Source organism: Pezoporus occidentalis, unplaced genomic scaffold (genome assembly GCF_034315485.1).
Source record: "Pezoporus occidentalis ecotype Australia unplaced genomic scaffold, CSIRO_AGI_Poc_V1 ctg429, whole genome shotgun sequence".
Classification (NCBI taxonomy): Eukaryota; Metazoa; Chordata; class Aves; order Psittaciformes; family Psittacidae; genus Pezoporus; species Pezoporus occidentalis.
Genome location: NW_026915757.1, coordinates 104,946 through 111,125, shown reverse-complemented (window position 1 = coordinate 111,125; position 6,180 = coordinate 104,946). Strand labels below are relative to the sequence as shown.

At 43.1% G+C, this 6,180-nt stretch overlaps 1 long non-coding RNA gene across 1 annotated transcript; it reads right to left on the bottom strand.

Moving 5' to 3' along the window:
- Window positions 1-1,042: 1,042 nt before the first annotated feature.
- LOC134171891 (uncharacterized) lies at window positions 1,043-2,412 on the bottom strand. Its single transcript, XR_009967759.1, has 2 exons — window positions 2,281-2,412; window positions 1,043-1,738 (listed from the first exon to the last, which is right to left on the bottom strand). It is a non-coding gene; the product is annotated as an uncharacterized LOC134171891 (long non-coding RNA).
- Between the last annotated feature and the right edge of the window lie 3,768 nt (window positions 2,413-6,180).

The window sequence follows — 6,180 nt, the reverse complement described above, 5'->3', positions numbered from 1 at the left end:
TAAAAGAGAGAGACAAGGACAGATGTTCACATACTCATTTATGCTGCCCTGCTCTTTGCTGCACCAAGTCCTTGTTTTCATTCCAAAGGGAAGAGCGGGTCAGTCCTCCCACACAGCTGTACTTCACCTTTACCTAACACTTCTGCACTTTCTGTATCAGCTTCCAATAAACACTGATGCCAGGGCTCAATATTCAGTCTGGAATATCTAACACCCTCCCCCAGACCCCCCAGTATTCTCAGGAAATAATTAAGGAATGTGTCTCTTTTCCTCCCACTGTAACCTTCACCTCGGGATGTACTCTAAAAGAAGATACTAGCTTTTTTTTGCAGAGGATTTTCTGTCTTTTGGGTGAGTACATAATTTTTCATACAGATTTTTAATTTTTTATCATTTCATCCATTATTTTCTCTTTTTGGCAGCCTGTGCCTGGTTTACACGATCTCAGTTTTAAAGCATGTGAAAGTAAACAGCAGTTCCTTATTTGCAGGAGCTTCTAGGCCAGTGACAGATACTCCAGAGCTCTGACTAATCTGCGCTTGAGCATTTTAGGCATCTCCCCACTGCCCGAGTCCTGCCTGCCCATCTGTGCTAAGCACTTACAATCAACTGAGGGAAGTAGAATAATGAGGGAAGCAGAGTAATCTCAGTCTCCCCTCTGGCTGCTTGAAGCCATTCCCCCTTGTCCTGTCCCTACACCCCTTCTCCAAAGCCCCCCTCCAGGTTTATTCTAGCCCCTTTAAGGCCCAGAGCTGCTCTAAGGTCCCCCCTTAAGGAACCTTCTCTTCTGCAAGCTGAACAGCTCTCTCAGCCTCTGATGTTTATCTCCTGGGCTCTGGGTGAAGGCCAATGATCCACAGAGGACGTGGATGAGAAATTAATAAAATATACTATACTTTCTCACACTAGTTTTCTGCAGTCAAGCCAAAATGCAACAGTTGAAGAGCTTGATCTGGGAAGCAATCAAGACTGCTACCATGTAGGAAATAACTCATATGCCAGTAATACTGCTTCAATGCATCAAATTAAGGACAAGTAGAGCTGGTGCATCAAAACACCTTGGTTAATTTTCTACATTCCTTAACAAAATGCGTTCGCATCAAAATCATCACGAAACGCAAACAAAAGTCTCGAGGCTCAAAATTTCACATGGACACGTAAGAGACGTTTTTACCTGTATTCAAAGCTCTTTCTCAGACCTGATTTCAGTTCTAGAAGAGCATTTGTATCTACTTCATGGTTAGCCTTCCCTGGAAGAGGGATTCCAAGTGGGACCAGCTGAGGAACTGGCACAGAGCCAGCCATCACTTTCTCCACAGTGCTCTTGAAAGAAGAAAAACAAAAAGGCAGACAATAATGTTTCTGAACAGAAGAATGCATTGAGAGATACAGTCTTTGAATGGGATTCCTGCCTTCATTTGTTTCTCTTAAAAGAGAGAACATCAGATTTTTTAAAGTGTTATTCCTCATGGCATGATTTTCACATTGGAAAGGAGCAAGGAACCAACAACCATCCAAATTCCAACTTATTCTCCTCTTGCAGAACTGCGAACAAAGCTTGATGAGCACTGCTGCTTCCATTTCACTTTGACCTTCCTTGCTCAAGTCTGGTTCCCATGTGTTCCAGAGAAACAGCTTTAGCATCATACATCAGTGATACCTGATAGGAGTGAGTAACAGGGAAGTCTCTCCACCCTAATGGCACATTGGAGCCAGCCTCTTGTTTCATTGCAGCCACCTGAATAGATACAAGATGTATACAAAGGGCTAAAGCAAGACAGCCCTTGCTTAAGCTTCTCTCAGCTTCTATAGGCACTACGAATATACCTATAAACAGGTGCCAGACATGATTTATCTTAATTACAGAGTCATTATCATGTCACACAATTCAAGACTGACAAACTGCATTTGCATACAATAACATTTTGCAATACAAAACTATGTACTCCAGATCTTGGGAACTGATCCGCAGCGCCAGGAAACATGCCTGCACTGCAAGTGTTTCCTTCGGTAACCAACCCTTTGTTCCTTCAGACACATCTCTTACACTGGTCAGCAATGCAGACAGCACTGATTCAGCACGGCAGGGGTTCCTCAGTCTGTGCTCTGTCTGAGGCTATGCTGAAGAGAAGCCACAGTGCTGTCCGCAGGCGCCCATCTCCTTGGATGGGTTGCCCCAGAACAGTGGTTCAGGACTGGGGCAGTTCTCAGCCAAACTCTCTTGGGCTGCACACACACGGTGTGCACGGGACACACAAGGGTGTTGGCTCAGATCTTTACCTGATGCGAAGGGGCTGCGAGCAGCTTTCCTCAAGGAGCCGCCTGCTCCTGGCACCCCTGCACCAAAAGCACAGGACTTCGGTTCAGACTCCTGAGAGCCCAGCCCTGCTGGGACACAATGGTCCTGCCGCCACGCCCAGCCCCTGCTCTACTCAGTGGCAAACAATGATAGGACAAGGGGTAATGGGTACAAACTGGAACACAAGAGGTTCCACTTAAACTTGAGAAGAAACTTCTTCTCAGTGAGGGTGACGGAACACTGGAACAGGCTGCCCAGGGAGGTTGTGGAGTCTCCTTCCCTGGAGACATTCAAAACCCGCCTGGACACATTCCTGCGTAACATTATCTAGGTGTTCCTGCTCCGGCAGGGGGATTGGACTAGATGATCTTTTGAGGTCCCTTCCAATCTCTAGCATACTGTGATACTGTGATACTGTGTGATAAAATGCATAGGAATCTGAAGTGGGAATCTATAGTGGGAATCTTCAGTAAGACTCATCTTAATTCTTGCTTCCTTAAATATGGATGGGAAAATGCTGTAACTTCTCAGCACTGGTGGAAAGACAAATGCAAGTTATCTGACATCTGTGTAAATTGAGACTGAACATTTTACAGCACCTCATCTCCTTACCTCATCGCGTTTGGCTTTGAGCCTTACAATAAATAATTCAATATCTGGAAAAAGTTACTTGACACATGCCAGTGAAGGGATTTTCAAAATATTCACTGCTGTGAAGCAGGATTTTTTTTTCTCCCATTATGTTTTTGAGGCTTTGGCTACTTTTTTCCAGTTGTTGGACTGTTAGGGGCATGGGAAATGAAGTTCATTGAAGCTGATTCAATAAAGAGCTGAAGCAGGTATTCCTGTGCTGAGATTCTTGATCCTAATTATGGATTGAGCTGTTCAGTTCTGTGGAAGGCCACTTACTGTGTAGTATTAAAGTTTTTATGCTTTGTAGAAAGAAAAGGAACAGCTGTTTGCTCCATCCAGTCCCTTGTTATCAGTCACTGGGCTATAAGGTATGACTTTGTTTCTCCCTCTTAGATCTTTCCTCATGCTTCTGTTTCACTGTTTGTAAACTAAGTGTGGTGTTGTAAGACTGCAGGAGGACTGACTCCAGCTCAGTTGTTAAATCAGTCTTCTATACATTGCTAACTTGGACCGGCACACTAATTGTGAGGTTGTTGGCAGTCTAGAATGTACAGGACTTTTGGTTTCCCCCTGCCTCCCCAGAGAACTTACTGTGGTCCTGAAGGTTAGGGAAGTCAGCATATTCTTAGGAGAAAGCTTGGTTGCACAGAATCAGTGTTTTCTTCTCAGGTAGTCCACAGCTTCAGAGCTGTCACCAAAGGGCATTAAAGAAGTGAGGGTAGTTACAAGTATATGCTGTCCCACTTGTTATAAATGTTAAGCAAATAGGCATTAGATATAGTCACTCTCATTTTTGTTTATAACTTGGTTGTAATTGCACTTCATCCCACGTAACCCAAAGTCTTCATTGTCCTAAAAAGGTATGCTGTGTGTCAGCATCAAGACATACATTATTTTTGTTACTTTTCTGTGACTTCCAGGTGGTATTTACAAATTGTATTAAATTGTAATTACTTCCATTTCTTGAGGAGTTGTCTGGATCCTCAGTGTTGAATTTGGCATGCATAGTGCAAGAGCAACTTACTGTTCATGGTTTCATGGGGTTCAGGTATTGACAATTGCAATGTGTGCTTCTGCAAAGACTCTGCATTCCATTTTGTACATGTATTTGCACTGGGGTTTTTTTTGGTTTGGTTTGGTTTGGGTTTGGGGGTTTTTTTTAGTATATATATTGCTGTAGTACTTTTTGAATCAATTTCTCCTATTTGTGGCAGACAATGTTTTAAAACACTAGTTAATAGCAATGATAAAGGATAGTAGTAATTCCTATCAGATGTTGTGGACATCATTCCAGTTTTACAAAAAGCTTTAAATAACTCTAAACTGACAGTGTGTGTCTGTGGCATTTGAGGAAAGATAACTTTGCAGATTGAAAATCATCTTACTTTTACCTAAAAGTGCCTTCTCCTTTCCTGTCTTTTCCTTTCTTGAAAAAACATATAAGTTCTTTTTCATCAATTGATACATGAGCGGCTTTGCCAGTTTCTTAGGGCATCATTTCCTAAGCGCAAATAGGTCTATGTTTGACTCCTCCTTTGAAGGGAGTAACAGAATGTAACTATAACACCTTCTCCAATCCCACACTAAAAGCTGTAATGCTTTTTGTAACTGTTTCATCAACTATCCATGTCAGGGAAATAATGAATCACAGGGGAACTTCACCTGTGTCCTTTCAACTGCCTGCTTCAAAGTTTTGTTTGAATGTCTGTCATAAACCCAGGGAAGTTCTTTGCTTTCTCCACATGATCATCAAGCAGCTTCTGTCTTGAAAATAATGAAGAGACCCTCAGCAAGAAACTTGTGTTTCAGAATTTTTTTGTACCGATGTTGGATACCTGCTTAACAAATGATTCACATTTCTTTACCCTTTCCAATACATTCATCCAAGTCACTGCTGCTCACACTGCTTAGCAGATTATAATTAGCATTTTCAGATTGGTAGCTGGAAAAGGATATCTCTTTTTGACAAATGCTTTCCCAATGACTGGTTATGCAAATACCACTTTTTCTGGCAGCCATGAATACTGCTTTTGCATGCTCTATTCTATACTCCCAGTTCGACTTTTGGTGGTGTAACCTTGCGTTTTGAGAGCTGAATGCGAGTGGATCACATTCTGTAGTAAGATTACGAGTTGAATCTTAATCAAGTCTATATAATCATCATCTGTTAATATCATCTCCCATTCAGATGGTGAGGCTGTAGTGCAAGAAAGGAGCTCATGACAGGAAAATCAAGAGTAGAAGGACTATGAGGAAGATGTTAGAAGAAAGCTCCTCAAGAGCTGTGGAGACAGTAGGTTATAGGTGTGAAGTGGACTTCCCCTTCAAATACGCTGTGGATCTCAGATTCGCCAGTGCTTGGCTTAGGCTCTGAAGCCTAAAGGGAGGGAATGGTCAGAAGGGGGCTGCAAGAGTGAAGAATCAGACATTTCTGGGAGAGTGTTCTGGGGCTCTTCATAGCAAAACATGTCTGACTTGCACTGCTGCTGATCTGTAGTTTTTAGTACAGTTAAGGCAGATGTTAGTCAGTTAAAAACAGGCAATCAAATGACAGCAAGTATGTAAGCACAGTGGCTTAATGCACAGGTATAGATGAAATTGCTTGTGTTGCTAAGTGAATTAGAGAGTGGGATTTGTAATGCTAGTTCTAGAATAAGCACTTCAGTGTGAAGATTGTCGTGGTTTAAAACCAGGCAGAGGGCTCGTTCACTCACTCCCCCCCTCCTTCTTGTTCTATCCCTACTCCCAGAGGGACGGAGAGGAGAATCGAAACGAACGTAACTCCCACGGGTTGAGATAAGAACAGTTTAGTAACTAAGGTATAACACAAATCACTACTGCTACCACCAATAATAACAATGATAAAGGAAATAACAAGGGAAGAGAATACAACATCTCACCACCAGCTGACCAATAACTCACCCCCCCCGCCTGACCAAGCTCTGACCGATGCCTCCTCCAACCCCGCAGACCCAGCCCTTCTGGCTAACTCCCAGTTACATCCTGGGCATGACGTGCTGTGATATGGAATACCTCTTTGGTCAGTTTGGGTCAGGTGTCCTGTCTCTGCTTCCTCCCAGCTTCCCCTCCTCCCTGGCAGCTCACAAAGTCCTTGGCCAAACCAAAACATCATTGTTATCAGCTCTGTTCCCAAGCCGAAAGTCAAAACACTGCACTGCACCAGCTACCAAGGAGGAGAAAAATGACTGCTACTGCTGAACCCAGGACAAGTTGTGTTGATTTTGTGC